Below are 18,449 nucleotides of genomic sequence, written 5' to 3' on the forward strand. Positions count from 1 at the left end.
GTTAGTGTTGTTTGTTCTTAGGGCATTAGTGTTGTTTGTTCTTAGGGGTTAGGGTTGTTTGTTGTTAGGGTGTTAGTGTTGTTTGTTGTTAGGGTGTTAGGGTTGTTTGTTGTTAGTGGTTTAGGGTTGTTTGTTGTTAGTGGGTTAGTGTTTTTGGTTTTTAGGGGTTAGGGTTGTTTGTTGTTTGGGGGTTAGTGTTTGTTGTTAGGGGGTTTGGGTTTTTTGTTGTTAGGGTGTTAGTGTTCTTTGATGTTAGGGGTTTAGGGTTGTTTGTTGTTAGGGGGTTAGTGTTGTTTGTTGTTAGGGGGTTAGGGTTGTTTGTTGTTAGGGTGTTAGTGTTGTTTGTTATTAGGGGGTTAGGGTTGTTTGTTGTTAGGGTGTTAGTGTTGTTTGTTGTTAGTTGGTTAGGGTTTTTTTTTGTTTGGTTAGGATTGTTTGTTGTTAGGGGTTTAGTGTTGTTTGTTGTTAGGGGGTTAGTGTTTGTTGTTGTTGGTTAGGGTTGTTTGTTGTTAGGGTGTTAGTGTTCTTTGATGTTAGGGGTTTAGGGTTGTTTGTTGTTAGGGGGTTAGTGTTGTTTGTTGTTAGGGTGTTAGTGTTTTGTGTTGTTAGGGGGTTAGTGTTGTTTGATGTTAGGGGTTCAGGGTTGTTTGTTGTTAGGGGGTTAGTGTTGTTTGTTGTTAGGGTGTTAGGGTTGTTTGTTGTTAGTGGGTTAGAGTTGTTTGTTGTTAGTGGGTTAGTTTTTTTGGTTTTTAGGGGTTAGGGTTGTTTGTTGTTAGGGGGTTAGGGTTGTTTGTTGTTAGGGTGTTAGTGTTCTTTGATGTTAGGGGTTTAGTGTTGTTTGTTGTTAGGGGGTTAGTGTTGTTTGTTGTTAGGGGGTTAGGGTTGTTTGTTGTTAGGGTGTTAGTGTTATTTGTTGTTAGGGGGTTAGGGTTGTTTGTTGTTAGGGGGTTAGTGTTTTTTGTTCTTAGGGGTTTAGGGTTGCTTCTTGTTGGGCTTTAGGGGTTTTTGTTTTTAGGGTGTTAGTGTTGTTTGTTGTTAGGGTGTTAGTGTTTTGTGTTGTTAGGGGGTTAGTGTTGTTTGATGTTAGGGGTTTAGGGTTGTTTGTTGTTAGGGGGTTAGTGTTGTTTGTTGTTAGGTTGTTAGGGTTGTTTGTTGTTAGGGTGTTAGTGTTGTTTGTTGTTAGGGAGTTAGGGTTGTTTTTGTTAGGGTGTTATTGTTGTTTGTTGTTGGTGGGTTAGGGTTTTTTGTTGTTTGGTTAGGGTTGTTTTTTGTTAGGGGGTTAGTGTTGTTTGTTGTGAGGGGTTTAGTGTTGTTTCTTGTTGGGGTTTAGTGGTTTTTGTTGTTAGGGTGTTAGTGTTTATTGTGGTTAGGGGGTTAGTGTTGTTGGTTGTTCGGGGGGTTAGGATTGCTTGTTGTTAAGGGGTTAAGGTTGTTTTTTGTTTGAGGTTTAGGGTTGTTTGTTGTTTGGGGGTTAGGGTTGTTTGTTGTTACGGGTTAGTGTTGTTTGTTGTTACGGGGTTAGGGTATTTTCTTGTTAGGGGTTCAGTGTTGTTTGTTGTTAGGGGGTTAGTGTTTGCTGTTAGGGGTTTAGGGGTGTTTCTTGTTGCGGTTTAGTGGTTTCTGTTGTTAGGGTGTTAGTGTTGTTTCTTGTTAGGGTGTTAGTATTTTGTGTTGTTAGGGGGTTAGTGTTGTTTGATGTTAGGGTGTTAGGGTTGTTTGTTGTTAGTGGGTTAGGGTTTGTTGTTAGTGGGTTAGTGTTTTTGGTTTTTAGGGTTTAGGGTTGTTTGTTGTTAGGGTGTTAGTGTTGTTTGTTGTTAGGAAGTTAGGGTTGTTTTTTGTTAGGGTGTTAGTGCTGTTTGTTGTTGGTGGGTTAGGGTTTTTTGTTGTTTGGTTAGGGTTGTTTTTTGTTAGGGGGTTGGTGTTGTTTGTTGTGAGGGGTTTAGGGTTGTTTCTTGTTGGGCTTTAGTGGTTTTTGTTGTTAGGGTGTTAGTGTTGTTTGTTGTTAGGGGGTTAGTGTTGTTTGTTGTTAGGGGTTTAGGGTTGTTTCTTGTTTGGGTTTAGTGGTTTTTGTTGTTAGGGTGTTAGTGTTGTTTGTTGTTAGGGTGTTAGTGTTGTTTGTTGTTAGGGTGTTAGTGTTGTTTGTTGTTAGTTAGTTAGGGTTGTTTGTTGTTAGGGTGTTAGTGTTGTTTGTTGTTAGGGGGTTAGGGTTGTTTGTTGTTAGGGGGTTAGTGTTGTTTGTTGTTAGGGGGTTAGTGTTGTTTGTTGTTAGGGGTTTAGGGTTGTTTCTTGTTGGGGTTTAGTGGTTTTTGTTGTTAGGGTGTTAGTCTTTATTGTGGTTAGGGGGTTAGTGTTGTTGGTTGTTCGGGGGTTAGGATTGTTTGTTGTTAGGGGGTTAGGGTTGTTTGTTGTTTGAGGGTTAGGGCTTTTTGTTGTTACGGGGTTAGTGTTGTTTGTTGTTACGGGGTTAGCGTAGTTTCTTGTTAGGGGTTTAGTGTTGTTTGTTGTTAGGGCGTTAGTGTTTGTTGTTAGGGGTTTCGGGTTGTTTCTTGTTGGGGTTTAGTGGTTTTTGTTGTTAGGGTGTTAGTGTTGTTTGTTGTTAGGGTGTTAGTGTTTTGTGTTGTTAGGGGGTTAGTGTTGTTTGATGTTAGGGGTTTAGGGTTGTTTGTTGTTAGGGGGTTAGTGTTGTTTGTTGTTAGGTTGTTAGGGTTGTTTGTTGTTAGGGTGTTAGTGTTGTTTGTTGTTAGGGAGTTAGGGTTGTTTTTTGTTAGGGTGTTAGTGTTGTTTGTTGTTGGTGGGTTAGGGTTTTTTGTTGTTTGGTTAGGGTTCTTTTTTGTTAGGGGGTTAGTGTTGATTGTTGTGAGGGGTTTAGGGTTGTTTCTTGTTGGGGTTTAGTGGTTTTTGTTGTTAGGGTGTTAGTGTTGTTTGTTGTTAGGGTGTTAGTGTTTTGTGTTGTTAGGGGGTTAGTGTTGTTTGATGTTAGGGGTTTAGGGTTGTTTGTTGTTAGTGGGTTAGGGTTGTTTGTTGTTAGTGGGTTAGTGTTTTTGGTTTTTAGGGGTTAGGGTTATTTGTTGCTTCGGGGTTAGTGTTTGCTGTAAGGGGTTTAGGGTTGTTTGTTGTTAGGGTGTTAGTGTTCTTTGATATTAGGCGTTTAGGGTTGTTTCTTGTTAGGGGGTTAGTGTTGTTTATTGTTAGGGGTTAGGGTTGTTTGTGGTTAGGGTGTTAGTGTTGTTTGTGGTTAGGTTGTTAGTGTTGTTTGTTGTTAGGGGGTTAGGGTTGTTTGTTGTTAGGGTGTTAGTGTTGTTTGTTGTTAGTGGGTTATTTTTGTTTGTTGCTTGGTTAGGGTTGTTTGTTGTTCGGGGGTTAGTGTTGTTTGTTGCTAGTGGGTTAGGGTTGTTTGTTGTTAGTTGGTTAGTGTTTTTCGTTTTCAGGGGTTAGGGTTGTTTGTTGTTTGGGGGTTAGGGTTTCTTGTTTGGGGGTTAGGGTTGTTTGTTGTTAGGGTTTTAGTGTTCTTTGATGTTAGGGGTTTAGGGTTGTTTGTTGTTAGGGGGTTAGTGTTGTTTGTTGTTAGGGGGTTAGGGTTGTTTGTTGTTCGGGTGTTAGTGTTGTTTGTTGTTAGGGGGTTAGGGTTTTTTGTTGTTTGGTTAGGATTGTTTGTTGTTAGGGGGTTAGTGTTGTTTGTTGTTAGGGGGTTAGTGTTGTTTGTTGTTAGGAGTTTAGGGTTGTTTCTTGTTGGGGTTTAGTGGTTTTTGTTGTTAGGGTGTTAGTCTTTATTGTGGTTAGCGGGTTAGTGTTGTTGGCTGTTCGGGGGTTAGGATTGTTTGTTGTTGGGGGTTAGGGTTGTTTGTTGTTTGGGGGTTAGGGCTGTTTGTTGTTACGGGGTTAGTGTTGTTTCTTGTTATGGGGTTTGGGTAGTTCCTTGTTAGGGGTTTAGTGTTGTTTGTTGTTAGGGGGTTAGTGTTTGTTGTTAGGGGTTTCGGGTTGTTTCTTGTTGGGGTTTAGTGGTTTTTGTTGTTAGGGTGTTAGAGTTGTTTGTTGTTCGGGTGTTAGTGTTTTGTGTTGTTAGGGGGTTAGTGTTGTTTGATGTTAGGGGTTTAGGGTTGTTTGTTGTTAGGGGGTTAGTGTTGTTTGTTGTTAGGGTGTTAGGGTTGTTTGTTAGGGGTTTAGGGTTGTTTGTTGTTAGTGGGTTAGTGTTTTTGGTTTTTATGGGTTAGGTTTGTTTGTTGTTTGGGGGTTAGTGTTTGTTGTTAGGGGGTTAGGGTTGTTTGTTGTTAGGGTGTTAGTGTTCTTTGATGTTAGGGGTTTAGGGTTGTTTGTTGTTAGGGGGTTAGTGTTTTTGTTGTTAGGGTGTTAAGGTTGTTTGTTGTTAGTGGGATAGGGTTGTTTGTTGTTAGTGGGTTAGTGTTTTTGGTTTTTAGGGGTTAGGGTTGTTTGTTCTTTGGGGGTTAGTGTTTGTTGCTAGAGGGTTAGGGTTGTTTGTTGTTAGGGTGTTAGTTTTCTTTGATGTTAGGGGTTTAGGGTTGTTTGTTGTTAGGGGGTTATTGTTGTTTGTTGTTAGGGGGTTAGGGTTGTTTGTTGTTAGGGGGTTAGTGTTGTTTGTTGTTAGTGGGTTAGGGTTGTTTGTTGTTAGTGGGTTAGTGTTTTTGGTTTTTAGGGGTTAGGGTTGTTTGTTCTTTGGGGGTTAGTGTTTGTTGCTAGCGGGTTAGGGTTGTTTGTTGTTAGGGTGTTAGTGTTCTTTGATGTCAGGCGTTTAGGGTTGTTTGTTGTTCGGGGGTTATTGTTGTTTGTTGTTAGGGGGATAGGGTTGTTTGTTGTTAGGGGGTTAGTGTTGTTTGTTGTTAGGGGGTTAGGGTTGTTTGTTGTTAGGGTGTTAGTGTTGTTTGTTTTTAGTGGGTTAGGGTTGTTTGTTGTTTGGTTAGGATTGTTTGTTGTTAGGGGGTTAGTGTTGTTTGTTGTTAGGGGGTTAGTGTTGTTTGTTGTCAGGGGTTTAGGGTTATTTCTTGTTGGGGTTTAGTGGTTTTTGTTTTTAGGGTGTTAATCTTTATTGTGGTTAGGGGGTTAGTGTTGTTGGTTGTTCGGGGGTTAGGATTGTTTGTTGTTAGGGGGTTAGGGTTGTTTGTTGTTTGGGGGTTAGGGCTGTTTGTTGTTACGGGGTTAGTGTTGTTTGTTGTTACGGGGTTAGGGTAGTTTCTTGTTAGGGGTTTAGTGTTGTTTGTTGTTAGGGGGTTAGTGTTTGTTGTTAGGGGTTTAGGGTTGTTTCTTGTTGGGGTTTAGTGGTTTTTGTTGTTAGGGTGTTAGTGTTGTTTGTTGTTAGGGTGTTAGTTTTTTGTGTTGTTAGGGGGTTAGTGTTGTTTGATGTTCGGGGTTTAGGGTTGTTTGTTGTTAGGGGGTTAGTGTTGTTTGTTGTTAGTGTGTTAGGGTTGTTTGTTGTTAGTGGTTTAGGGTAGTTTGTTGTTAGTGGGTTAGTGTTTTTGGTTTTTAGGGTTTAGGGTTGTTTGTTGTTAGGGTGTTAGGGTTGTTTGTTGTTAGGGGGTTAGTGTTGTTTGTTGTTAGGGAGTTAGGGTTGTTTTTTGTTAGGGTGTTAGTGATTGTTGTTGGTGGGTTAGGGTTTTTTGTTGTTTGGTTAGGGTTGTTTTTTGTTAGGGAGTTAGTGTTGTTTGTTGTGAGGGGTTTAGGGTTGTTTCTTGTTGGCGTTTAGTGGTTTTTGTTGTTAGGGTGTTAGTGTTTATTGTGGTTAGGGGGTTAGTGTTGTTGGTTGTTCGGTGGGTTAGGATTGTTTGTTGTTAAGGGGTTAGGGTTGTTTGTTGTTTGGGGTTTAGGGTTGTTTGTTGTTACGGGTTAGTGTTGTTTGTTGTTACGGGGTTAGGGTATTTTCTTGTTAGGGGTTCAGTGTTGTTTGTTGTTAGGGGGTTAGTGTTTGTTGTTAGGGGTTTAGGGTTGTTTCTTGTTGGGGTTTAGTGGTTTCTGTTGTTAGGGTGTTAGTGTTGTTTGTTGTTAGGGTGTTAGTGTTTTGTGTTGTTAGGGGGTTAGTGTTGTTTGATGTTAGGGGTTCAGGGTTGTTTGTTGTTAGGGGGTTAGTGTTGTTTGATGTTAGGGGTTCAGGGTTGTTTGTTGTTAGGGTGTTAGTGTTCTTTGATGTTAGGGGTTTAGGGTTTGTTGTTAGGGTGTTAGTGTTGTTTGTTGTTAGGGGGTTAGGGTTGTTTCTTGTTACGGGGTTAGTGTTGTTTGTTGTTACGGGGTTAGGGTAGTTTCTTGTTACGGTTTCAGTGTTGTTTTTTGTTAGAGGGTTAGTGTTTGTTGTTAGGGGTTTAGGGTTGTTTCTTGTTGGGGTTTAGTGGTTTTTGTTGTTAGGGTGTTAGTGTTGTTTGTTGTTAGGGTGTTAGTGTTTTGTGTTGTTAGGGGGTTAGTGTTGTTTGATGTTAGGGGTTTAGGGTTGTTTGTTGTTAGTGGGTTAGGGTTGTTTGTTGTTAGTGGGTTAGTGTTTTTGGTTTTTAGGGGTTAGGGTTATTTGTTGCTTGGGGGTTAGTGTTTGCTGTAAGGGGTTTAGGGTTGTTTGTTGTTAGGGTGTTAGTGTTCTTTGATGTTAGGCGTTTAGGGTTGTTTCTTGTTAGGGGGTTAGTGTTGTTTATTGTTAGGGGTTAGGGTTGTTTGTGGTTAGGGTGTTAGTGTTGTTTGTGGTTAGGTTGTTAGTGTTGTTTGTTGTTAGGGCGTAAGGGTTGTTTGTTGTTAGGGTGTTAGTGTTGTTTGTTGTTAGTGGGTTATTTTTGTTTGTTGCTTGGTTAGGGTTGTTTGTTGTTCGGGGGTTAGTGTTGTTTGTTGCTAGTGGGTTAGGGTTGTTTGTTGTTAGTTGGTTAGTGTTTTTCGTTTTCAGGGGTTAGGGTTGTTTGTTGTTTGGGGGTTAGGGTTTCTTGTTTGGGGGTTAGGGTTGTTTGTTGTTAGGGTTTTAGTGTTCTTTGATGTTAGGGGTTTAGGGTTGTTTGTTGTTAGGGGTTTAGTGTTGTTTGTTGTTAGGGGGTTAGTGTTTGTTGTTGTTGGTTAGGGTTGTTTGTTGTTAGGGTGTTAGTGTTCTTTGATGTTAGGGGTTTAGGGTTGTTTGTTGTTAGGGGGTTAGTGTTGTTTGTTGTTAGGGTGTTAGTGTTTTGTGTTGTTAGGGGGTTAGTGTTGTTTGATGTTAGGGGTTCAGGGTTGTTTGTTGTTAGGGGGTTAGTGTTGTTTGTTGTTAGGGTGTTAGGGTTGTTTGTTGTTAGTGGGTTAGAGTTGTTTGTTGTTAGTGGGTTAGTTTTTTTGGTTTTTAGGGGTTAGGGTTGTTTGTTGTTAGGGGGTTAGGGTTGTTTGTTGTTAGGGTGTTAGTGTTCTTTGATGTTAGGGGTTTAGTGTTGTTTGTTGTTAGGGGGTTAGTGTTGTTTGTTGTTAGGGGGTTAGGGTTGTTTGTTGTTAGGGTGTTAGTGTTATTTGTTGTTAGGGGGTTAGGGTTGTTTGTTGTTAGGGGGTTAGTGTTTTTTGTTCTTAGGGGTTTAGGGTTGCTTCTTGTTGGGGTTTAGGGGTTTTTGTTTTTAGGGTGTTAGTGTTGTTTGTTGTTAGGGTGTTAGTGTTTTGTGTTGTTAGGGGGTTAGTGTTGTTTGATGTTAGGGGTTTAGGGTTGTTTGTTGTTAGGGGGTTAGTGTTGTTTGTTGTTAGGGAGTTAGGGTTGTTTTTTGTTAGGGTGTTAGTGTTGTTTGTTGTTGGTGGGTTAGGGTTTTTTGTTGTTTGGTTAGGGTTGTTTTTTGTTAGGGGGTTAGTGTTGTTTGTTGTGAGGGGTTTAGTGTTGTTTCTTGTTGGGGTTTAGTGGTTTTTGCTGTTAGGGTGTTAGTGTTTATTGTGGTTAGGGGGTTAGTGTTGTTGGTTGTTCGGGGGGTTAGGATTGCTTGTTGTTAAGGGGTTAGGGTTGTTTTTTGTTTGAGGTTTAGGGTTGTTTGTTGTTTGGGGGTTAGGGTTGTTTGTTGTTACGGGTTAGTGTTGTTTGTTGTTACGGGGTTAGGGTATTTTCTTGTTAGGGGTTCAGTGTTGTTTGTTGTTAGGGGGTTAGTGTTTGCTGTTAGGGGTTTAGGGTTGTTTCTTGTTGGGGTTTAGTGGTTTCTGTTGTTAGGGTGTTAGTGTTGTTTGTTGTTAGGGTGTTAGTATTTTGTGTTGTTAGGGGGTTAGTGTTGTTTGATGTTAGGGGTTTAGGGTTGTTTGTTGTTAGTGGGTTAGGGTTGTTTGTTGTTAGTGGGTTAGTGTTTTTGGTTTTCAGGGGTTAGGGTTGTTTGTTGTTTGGGGGTTAGTGTTTGTTGTTAGGGGGTTAGGGTTGTTTGTTGTTAGGGTGTTAGTGTTCTTTGATGTTAGGGGTTTAGGGTCGTTTGTTGTTAGGGGGTTAGTTTTGTTTGTTGTTAGGGGGTTAGGGTTGTTTGTTGTTAGGGTGTTAGTGTTGTTTGTTATTAGGGGGTTAGGGTTGTTTGTTGTTAGGGTGTTAGTGTTGTTTGTTGTTAGTGGGTTAGGGTTTTTTGTTGTTTGGTTAGGGTTGTTTGTTGTTAGGGGGTTAGTGTTGGTTTTTCTTAGGGGTTTAGGGTTGTTTCTTGTTGGGGTTTAGTGGTTTTGTTGATAGGGTGTTAGTGTTGTTTGTTGTTAGGGTGTTAGTGTTTTGCGATGTTAGGGTGTTAGTGTTGTTTGATGGTAGGGGTTTAGGGTTGTTTGTTGTTAGGGGGTTAGTGTTTTTGTTGTTAGGGTGTTAAGGTTGTTTGTTGTTAGTGGGATAGGGTTGTTTGTTGTTAGTGGGTTAGTGTTTTTGGTTTTTAGGGGTTAGGGTTGTTTGTTCTTTGGGGGTTAGTGTTTGTTGCTAGAGGGTTAGGGTTGTTTGTTGTTAGGGTGTTAGTTTTCTTTGATGTTAGGGGTTTAGGGTTGTTTGTTGTTAGGGGGTTATTGTTGTTTGTTGTTAGGGGGTTAGGGTTGTTTGTTGTTAGGGGGTTAGTGTTGTTTGTTGTTAGTGGGTTAGGGTTGTTTGTTGTTAGTGGGTTAGTGTTTTTGGTTTTTAGGGGTTAGGGTTGTTTGTTCTTTGGGGGTTAGTGTTTGTTGCTAGCGGGTTAGGGTTGTTTGTTGTTAGGGTGTTAGTGTTCTTTGATGTTAGGCGTTTAGGGTTGTTTGTTGTTCGGGGGTTATTGTTGTTTGTTGTTAGGGGGATAGGGTTGTTTGTTGTTAGGGGGTTAGTGTTGTTTGTTGTTAGGGGGTTAGGGTTGTTTGTTGTTAGGGTGTTAGTGTTGTTTGTTGTTAGTGGGTTAGGGTTGTTTGTTGTTTGGTTAGGATTGTTTGTTGTTAGGGGGTTAGTGTTGTTTGTTGTTAGGGGGTTAGTGTTGTTTGTTGTCAGGGGTTTAGGGTTGTTTCTTGTTGGGGTTTAGTGGTTTTTGTTTTTAGGGTGTTAGTCTTTATTGTGGTTAGGGGGTTAGTGTTGTTGGTTGTTCGGGGGTTAGGATTGTTTGTTGTTAGGGGGTTAGGGTTGTTTGTTGTTTGGGGGTTAGGGCTGTTTGTTGTTACGGGGTTAGTGTTGTTTGTTGTTACGGGGTTAGGGTAGTTTCTTGTTAGGGGTTTAGTGTTGTTTGTTGTTAGGGGGTTAGTGTTTGTTGTTAGGGGTTTAGGGTTGTTTCTTGTTGGGGTTTAGTGGTTTTTGTTGTTAGGGTGTTAGTGTTGTTTGTTGTTAGGGTGTTAGTTTTTTGTGTTGTTAGGGGGTTAGTGTTGTTTGATGTTCGGGGTTTAGGGTTGTTTGTTGTTAGGGGGTTAGTGTTGTTTGTTGTTAGTGTGTTAGGGTTGTTTGTTGTTAGTGGTTTAGGGTAGTTTGTTGTTAGTGGGTTAGTGTTTTTGGTTTTTAGGGTTTAGGGTTGTTTGTTGTTAGGGTGTTAGGGTTGTTTGTTGTTAGGGTGTTAGTGTTGTTTGTTGTTAGGGAGTTAGGGTTGTTTTTTGTTAGGGTGTTAGTGATGTTTGTTGTTGGTGGGTTAGGGTTTTTTGTTGTTTGGTTAGGGTTGTTTTTTGTTAGGGAGTTAGTGTTGTTTGTTGTGAGGGGTTTAGGGTTGTTTCTTGTTGGCGTTTAGTGGTTTTTGTTGTTAGGGTGTTAGTGTTTATTGTGGTTAGGGGGTTAGTGTTGTTGGTTGTTCGGTGGGTTAGGATTGTTTGTTGTTAAGGGGTTAGGGTTGTTTGTTGTTTGGGGTTTAGGGTTGTTTGTTGTTACGGGTTAGTGTTGTTTGTTGTTACGGGGTTAGGGTATTTTCTTGTTAGGGGTTCAGTGTTGTTTGTTGTTAGGGGGTTAGTGTTTGTTGTTAGGGGTTTAGGGTTGTTTCTTGTTGGGGTTTAGTGGTTTCTGTTGTTAGGGTGTTAGTGTTGTTTGTTGTTAGGGTGTTAGTGTTTTGTGTTGTTAGGGGGTTAGTGTTGTTTGATGTTAGGGGTTCAGGGTTGTTTGTTGTTAGGGGGTTAGTGTTGTTTGATGTTAGGGGTTCAGGGTTGTTTGTTGTTAGGGTGTTAGTGTTCTTTGATGTTAGGGGTTTAGGGTTGTTTGTTGTTAGGGTGTTAGTGTTGTTTGTTGTTAGGGGGTTAGGGTTGTTTCTTGTTACGGGGTTAGTGTTGTTTGTTGTTACGGGGTTAGGGTAGTTTCTTGTTACGGTTTTAGTGTTGTTTTTTGTTAGAGGGTTAGTGTTTGTTGTTAGGGGTTTAGGGTTGTTTCTTGTTGGGGTTTAGTGGTTTTTGTTGTTAGGGTGTTAGTGTTGTTTGTTGTTAGGGTGTTAGTGTTTTGTGTTGTTAGGGGGTTAGTGTTGTTTGATGTTAGGGGTTTAGGGTTGTTTGTTGTTAGTGGGTTAGGGTTGTTTGTTGTTAGTGGGTTAGTGTTTTTGGTTTTTAGGGGTTAGGGTTATTTGTTGCTTGGGGGTTAGTGTTTGCTGTAAGGGGTTTAGGGTTGTTTGTTGTTAGGGTGTTAGTGTTCTTTGATGTTAGGCGTTTAGGGTTGTTTCTTGTTAGGGGGTTAGTGTTGTTTATTGTTAGGGGTTAGGGTTGTTTGTGGTTAGGGTGTTAGTGTTGTTTGTGGTTAGGTTGTTAGTGTTGTTTTTTGTTAGGGGGTTAGGGTTGTTTGTTGTTAGGGTGTTAGTGTTGTTTGTTGTTAGTGGGTTATTTTTGTTTGTTGCTTGGTTAGGGTTGTTTGTTGTTCGGGGGTTAGTGTTGTTTGTTGCTAGTGGGTTAGGGTTGTTTGTTGTTAGTTGGTTAGTGTTTTTCGTTTTCAGGGGTTAGGGTTGTTTGTTGTTTGGGGGTTAGGGTTTCTTGTTTGGGGGTTAGGGTTGTTTGTTGTTAGGGTTTTAGTGTTCTTTGATGTTAGGGGTTTAGGGTTGTTTGTTGTTAGGGGGTTAGTGTTGTTTGTTGTTAGGGGGTTAGGGTTGTTTGTTGTTAGGGTGTTAGTGTTGTTTGTTGTTAGGGGGTTAGGGTTTTTTGTTGTTTGGTTAGGATTGTTTGTTGTTAGGGGGTTAGTGTTGTTTGTTGTTAGGGGGTTAGTGTTGTTTGTTGTTAGGGGTTTAGGGTTGTTTCTTGTTGGGGTTTAGTGGTTTTTGTTGTTAGGGTGTTAGTCTTTATTGTGGTTAGCGGGTTAGTGTTGTTGGCTGTTCGGGGGTTAGGATTGTTTGTTGTTGGGGGTTAGGGTTGTTTGTTGTTTGGGGGTTAGGGCTGTTTGTTGTTACGGGGTTAGTGTTGTTTCTTGTTATGGGGTTTGGGTAGTTCCTTGTTAGGGGTTTAGTGTTGTTTGTTGTTAGGGGGTTAGTGTTTGTTGTTAGGGGTTTCGGGTTGTTTCTTGTTGGGGTTTAGTGGTTTTTGTTGTTAGGGTGTTAGTGTTGTTTGTTGTTAGGGTGTTAGTGTTTTGTGTTGTTAGGGGGTTAGTGTTGTTTGATGTTAGGGGTTTAGGGTTGTTTGTTGTTAGGGGGTTAGTGTTGTTTGTTGTTAGGGTGTTAGGGTTGTTTGTTGTTAGGGGTTTAGGGTTGTTTGTTGTTAGTGGGTTAGTGTTTTTGGTTTTTATGGGTTAGGTTTGTTTGTTGTTTGGGGGTTAGTGTTTGTTGTTAGAGGGTTAGGGTTGTTTGTTGTTAGGGTGTTAGTGTTCTTTGATGTTAGGGGTTTAGGGTTGTTTGTTGTTATGGGGTTAGTGTTGTTCGTTGTTAGGGGGTTAGGGTTGTTTCTTGCTACGGGGTTAGTGTTGTTTGTTGTTACGGGGTTAGGGTAGTTTCTTGTACGGGGTTTAGTGTTGTTTTTTGTTAGGAGGTTACTGTTTGTTGTTAGGGGTTCAGGGTTGTTTGCTGTTAGGTTGTTAGTGTTGTTTGTTGTTAGGGAGTTAGGGTTGTTTGTTGTTAGGGTGTTAGTGTTGTTTGTTGTTAGTGGGTTAGGGTTTTTTGTTGTTTGGTTAGGGTTTTTTTTTGTTAGGGGGTTAGCGTTGTTTGTTGTTTGGGGGTTAGGGTTGTCTGTTGTTACGGGTTAGTGTTGTTTGTTGTTACGGGGTTAGGGTAGTTTCTTGTTAGGGGTTCAGTGTTGTTTGTTGTTAGGGGGTTAGTGTTTGTTGTTAGGGGTTTAGGGTTGTTTCTTGTTGGGGTTTAGTGGTTTCTGTTGTTAGGGTGTTAGTGTTGTTTGTTGTTAGGGTGTTAGTGTTTTGTGTTGTTAGGGGGTTAGTGTTGTTTGATGTTAGGGGTTCAGCGTTGTTTGTTGTTAGGGGGTTAGTGTTGTTTGATGTTAGGGGTTCAGGGTTGTTTGTTGTTAGGGTGTTAGTGTTCTTTGATGTTAGGGGTTTAGGGTTGTTTGTTGTTAGGGTGTTGGTGTTGTTTGTTGTTAGGGGGTTAGGGTTATTTCTTGTTACGGGGTTAGTGTTGTTTGTTGTTACGGGGTTAGGGTAGTTTCTTGTTACGGGTTTAGTGTTGTTTTTTCTTAGGGGGTTAGTGTTTGTTGTTAGGGGTTTAGGGTTGTTTCTTGTTGGGGTTTAGTGTTTTTTGTTGTTAGGGTGTTAGTGTTGTTTGTTGTTAGGGTGTTAGTGTTTTGTGTTGTTAGGGGGTTAGTGTTGTTTGATGTTAGGGGTTCAGGGTTGTTTGTTGTTAGGGTGTTAGTGTTCTTTGATGTTAGGGGTTTAGGCTTGTTTGTTGTTAGGGTGTTAGTGTTGTTTGTTGTTAGGGGGTTAGGGTTGTTTCTTGTTACGGGGTTAGTGTTGTTTGTTGTTACGGGGTTAGGGTAGTTTCTTGTTACGGTTTTAGTGTTGTTTTTTGTTAGAGGGTTAGTGTTTGTTGTTAGGGGTTTAGGGTTGTTTCTTGTTGGGGTTTAGTGGTTTTTGTTGTTAGGGTGTTAGTGTTGTTTGTTGTTAGGGTGTTAGTGTTTTGTGTTGTTAGGGGGTTAGTGTTGTTTGATTTTAGGGGTTTAGGGTTGTTTGTTGTTAGTGGGTTAGGGTTGTTTGTTGTTAGTGGGTTAGTGTTTTTGGTTTTTAGGGGTTAGGGTTATTTGTTGCTTGGGGGTTAGTGTTTGCTGTAAGGGGTTTAGGGTTGTTTGTTGTTAGGGTGTTAGTGTTCTTTGATGTTAGGCGTTTAGGGTTGTTTCTTGTTAGGGGGTTAGTGTTGTTTATTGTTAGGGGTTAGGGTTGTTTGTGGTTAGGGTGTTAGTGTTGTTTGTGGTAAGGTTGTTAGTGTTGTTTTTTGTTAGGGGGTTAGGGTTGTTTGTTGTTAGGGTGTTAGTGTTGTTTGTTGTTAGTGGGTTATTTTTGTTTGTTGCTTGGTTAGGGTTGTTTGTTGTTCGGGGGTTAGTGTTGTTTGTTGCTAGTGGGTTAGGGTTGTTTGTTGTTAGTTGGTTAGTGTTTTTCGTTTTCAGGGGTTAGGGTTGTTTGTTGTTTGGGGGTTAGGGTTTCTTGTTTGGGGGTTAGGGTTGTTTGTTGTTAGGGTTTTAGTGTTCTTTGATGTTAGGGGTTTAGGGTTGTTTGTTGTTAGGGGGTTAGTGTTGTTTGTTGTTAGGGGGTTAGGGTTGTTTGTTGTTAGGGTGTTAGTGTTGTTTGTTGTTAGGGGGTTAGGGTTTTTTGTTGTTTGGTTAGGATTGTTTGTTGTTAGGGGGTTAGTGTTGTTTGTTGTTAGGGGGTTAGTGTTGTTTGTTGTTAGGGGTTTAGGGTTGTTTCTTGTTGGGGTTTAGTGGTTTTTGTTGTTAGGGTGTTAGTCTTTATTGTGGTTAGCGGGTTAGTGTTGTTGGCTGTTCGGGGGTTAGGATTGTTTGTTGTTGGGGGTTAGGGTTGTTTGTTGTTTGGGGGTTAGGGCTGTTTGTTGTTACGGGGTTAGTGTTGTTTCTTGTTATGGGGTTTGGGTAGTTCCTTGTTAGGGGTTTAGTGTTGTTTGTTGTTAGGGGGTTAGTGTTTGTTGTTAGGGGTTTCGGGTTGTTTCTTGTTGGGGTTTAGTGGTTTTTGTTGTTAGGGTGTTAGTGTTGTTTGTTGTTAGGGTGTTAGTGTTTTGTGTTGTTAGGGGGTTAGTGTTGTTTGATGTTAGGGGTTTAGGGTTGTTTGTTGTTAGGGGGTTAGTGTTGTTTGTTGTTAGGGTGTTAGGGTTGTTTGTTGTTAGGGGTTTAGGGTTGTTTGTTGTTAGTGGGTTAGTGTTTTTGGTTTTTATGGGTTAGGTTTGTTTGTTGTTTGGGGGTTAGTGTTTGTTGTTAGAGGGTTAGGGTTGTTTGTTGTTAGGGTGTTAGTGTTCTTTGATGTTAGGGGTTTAGGGTTGTTTGTTGTTATGGGGTTAGTGTTGTTCGTTGTTAGGGGGTTAGGGTTGTTTCTTGCTACGGGGTTAGTGTTGTTTGTTGTTACGGGGTTAGGGTAGTTTCTTGTACGGGGTTTAGTGTTGTTTTTTGTTAGGAGGTTACTGTTTGTTGTTAGGGGTTCAGGGTTGTTTGCTGTTAGGTTGTTAGTGTTGTTTGTTGTTAGGGAGTTAGGGTTGTTTGTTGTTAGGGTGTTAGTGTTGTTTGTTGTTAGTGGGTTAGGGTTTTTTGTTGTTTGGTTAGGGTTTTTTTTTGTTAGGGGGTTAGCGTTGTTTGTTGTTTGGGGGTTAGGGTTGTCTGTTGTTACGGGTTAGTGTTGTTTGTTGTTACGGGGTTAGGGTAGTTTCTTGTTAGGGGTTCAGTGTTGTTTGTTGTTAGGGGGTTAGTGTTTGTTGTTAGGGGTTTAGGGTTGTTTCTTGTTGGGGTTTAGTGGTTTCTGTTGTTAGGGTGTTAGTGTTGTTTGTTGTTAGGGTGTTAGTGTTTTGTGTTGTTAGGGGGTTAGTGTTGTTTGATGTTAGGGGTTCAGCGTTGTTTGTTGTTAGGGGGTTAGTGTTGTTTGATGTTAGGGGTTCAGGGTTGTTTGTTGTTAGGGTGTTAGTGTTCTTTGATGTTAGGGGTTTAGGGTTGTTTGTTGTTAGGGTGTTAGTGTTGTTTGTTGTTAGGGGGTTAGGGTTGTTTCTTGTTACGGGGTTAGTGTTGTTTGTTGTTACGGGGTTAGGGTAGTTTCTTGTTACGGGTTTAGTGTTGTTTTTTCTTAGGGGGTTAGTGTTTGTTGTTAGGGGTTTAGGGTTGTTTCTTGTTGGGGTTTAGTGTTTTTTGTTGTTAGGGTGTTAGTGTTGTTTGTTGTTAGGGTGTTAGTGTTTTGTGTTGTTAGGGGGTTAGTGTTGTTTGATGTTAGGGGTTCAGGGTTGTTTGTTGTTAGGGTGTTAGTGTTCTTTGATGTTAGGGGTTTAGGGTTGTTTGTTGTTAGGGTGTTAGTGTTGTTTGTTGTTAGGGGGTTAGGGTTGTTTCTTGTTACGGGGTTAGTGTTGTTTGTTGTTACGGGGTTAGGGTAGTTTCTTGTTACGGTTTTAGTGTTGTTTTTTGTTAGAGGGTTAGTGTTTGTTGTTAGGGGTTTAGGGTTGTTTCTTGTTGGGGTTTAGTGGTTTTTGTTGTTAGGGTGTTAGTGTTGTTTGTTGTTAGGGTGTTAGTGTTTTGTGTTGTTAGGGGGTTAGTGTTGTTTGATTTTAGGGGTTTAGGGTTGTTTGTTGTTAGTGGGTTAGGGTTGTTTGTTGTTAGTGGGTTAGTGTTTTTGGTTTTTAGGGGTTAGGGTTATTTGTTGCTTGGGGGTTAGTGTTTGCTGTAAGGGGTTTAGGGTTGTTTGTTGTTAGGGTGTTAGTGTTCTTTGATGTTAGGCGTTTAGGGTTGTTTCTTGTTAGGGGGTTAGTGTTGTTTATTGTTAGGGGTTAGGGTTGTTTGTGGTTAGGGTGTTAGTGTTGTTTGTGGTAAGGTTGTTAGTGTTGTTTTTTGTTAGGGGGTTAGGGTTGTTTGTTGTTAGGGTGTTAGTGTTGTTTGTTGTTAGTGGGTTATTTTTGTTTGTTGCTTGGTTAGGGTTGTTTGTTGTTCGGGGGTTAGTGTTGTTTGTTGCTAGTGGGTTAGGGTTGTTTGTTGTTAGTTGGTTAGTGTTTTTCGTTTTCAGGGGTTAGGGTTGTTTGTTGTTTGGGGGTTAGGGTTTCTTGTTTGGGGGTTAGGGTTGTTTGTTGTTAGGGTTTTAGTGTTCTTTGATGTTAGGGGTTTAGGGTTGTTTGTTGTTAGGGGGTTAGTGTTGTTTGTTGTTAGGGGGTTAGGGTTGTTTGTTGTTAGGGTGTTAGTGTTGTTTGTTGTTAGGGGGTTAGGGTTTTTTGTTGTTTGGTTAGGATTGTTTGTTGTTAGGGGGTTAGTGTTGTTTGTTGTTAGGGGGTTAGTGTTGTTTGTTGTTAGGGGTTTAGGGTTGTTTCTTGTTGGGGTTTAGTGGTTTTTGTTGTTAGGGTGTTAGTCTTTATTGTGGTTAGCGGGTTAGTGTTGTTGGCTGTTCGGGGGTTAGGATTGTTTGTTGTTGGGGGTTAGGGTTGTTTGTTGTTTGGGGGTTAGGGCTGTTTGTTGTTACGGGGTTAGTGTTGTTTCTTGTTATGGGGTTTGGGTAGTTCCTTGTTAGGGGTTTAGTGTTGTTTGTTGTTAGGGGGTTAGTGTTTGTTGTTAGGGGTTTCGGGTTGTTTCTTGTTGGGGTTTAGTGGTTTTTGTTGTTAGGGTGTTAGTGTTGTTTGTTGTTAGGGTGTTAGTGTTTTGTGTTGTTAGGGGGTTAGTGTTGTTTGATGTTAGGGGTTTAGGGTTGTTTGTTGTTAGGGGGTTAGTGTTGTTTGTTGTTAGGGTGTTAGGGTTGTTTGTTGTTAGGGGTTTAGGGTTGTTTGTTGTTAGTGGGTTAGTGTTTTTGGTTTTTATGGGTTAGGTTTGTTTGTTGTTTGGGGGTTAGTGTTTGTTGTTAGAGGGTTAGGGTTGTTTGTTGTTAGGGTGTTAGTGTTCTTTGATGTTAGGGGTTTAGGGTTGTTTGTTGTTATGGGGTTAGTGTTGTTCGTTGTTAGGGGGTTAGGGTTGTTTCTTGCTACGGGGTTAGTGTTGTTTGTTGTTACGGGGTTAGGGTAGTTTCTTGTACGGGGTTTAGTGTTGTTTTTTGTTAGGAGGTTACTGTTTGTTGTTAGGGGTTCAGGGTTGTTTGCTGTTAGGTTGTTAGTGTTGTTTGTTGTTAGGGAGTTAGGGTTGTTTGTTGTTAGGGTGTTAGTGTTGTTGGTTGTTAGTGGGTTAGGGTTTTTTGTTGTTTGGTTAGGGTTTTTTTTTGTTAGGGGGTTAGCGTTGTTTGTTGTTTGGGGGTTAGGGTTGTCTGTTGTTACGGGTTAGTGTTGTTTGTTGTTACGGGGTTAGGGTAGTTTCTTGTTAGGGGTTCAGTGTTGTTTGTTGTTAGGGGGTTAGTGTTTGTTGTTAGGGGTTTAGGGTTGTTTCTTGTTGGGGTTTACTGGTTTCTGTTGTTAGGGTGTTAGTGTTGTTTGTTGTTAGGGTGTTAGTGTTTTGTGTTGTTAGGGGGTTAGTGTTGTTTGATGTTAGGGGTTCAGCGTTGTTTGTTGTTAGGGGGTTAGTGTTGTTTGATGTTAGGGGTTCAGGGTTGTTTGTTGTTAGGGTGTTAGTGTTCTTTGATGTTAGGGGTTTAGGGTTGTTTGTTGTTAGGGTGTTAGTGTTGTTTGTTGTTAGGGGGTTAGGGTTGTTTCTTGTTACGGGGTTAGTGTTGTTTGTTGTTACGGGGTTAGGGTAGTTTCTTGTTACGGGTTTAGTGTTGTTTTTTCTTAGGGGGTTAGTGTTTGTTGTTAGGGGTTTAGGGTTGTTTCTTGTTGGGGTTTAGTGTTTTTTGTTGTTAGGGTGTTAGTGTTGTTTGTTGTTAGGGTGTTAGTGTTTTGTGTTGTTAGGGGGTTAGTGTTGTTTGATGTTAGGGGTTTAGGGTTGTTTGTTGTTAGTGGGTTAGGGTTGTTTGTTGTTAGTGGGTTAGTGTTTTTGGTTTTTAGGGCTTAGGGTTGTTTGTTGTTTGGGGGTTAGTGTTTGTTTTTAGGGGGCTAGGGTTGTTTGTTGTTAGGGTGTTAGTGTTCTTTGATGTTAGGGGTTTAGGG

The sequence above is a fragment of the Elephas maximus genome, chromosome 13 (assembly GCF_024166365.1).
Source record: "Elephas maximus indicus isolate mEleMax1 chromosome 13, mEleMax1 primary haplotype, whole genome shotgun sequence".
NCBI lineage: Eukaryota > Metazoa > Chordata > Mammalia > Proboscidea > Elephantidae > Elephas > Elephas maximus.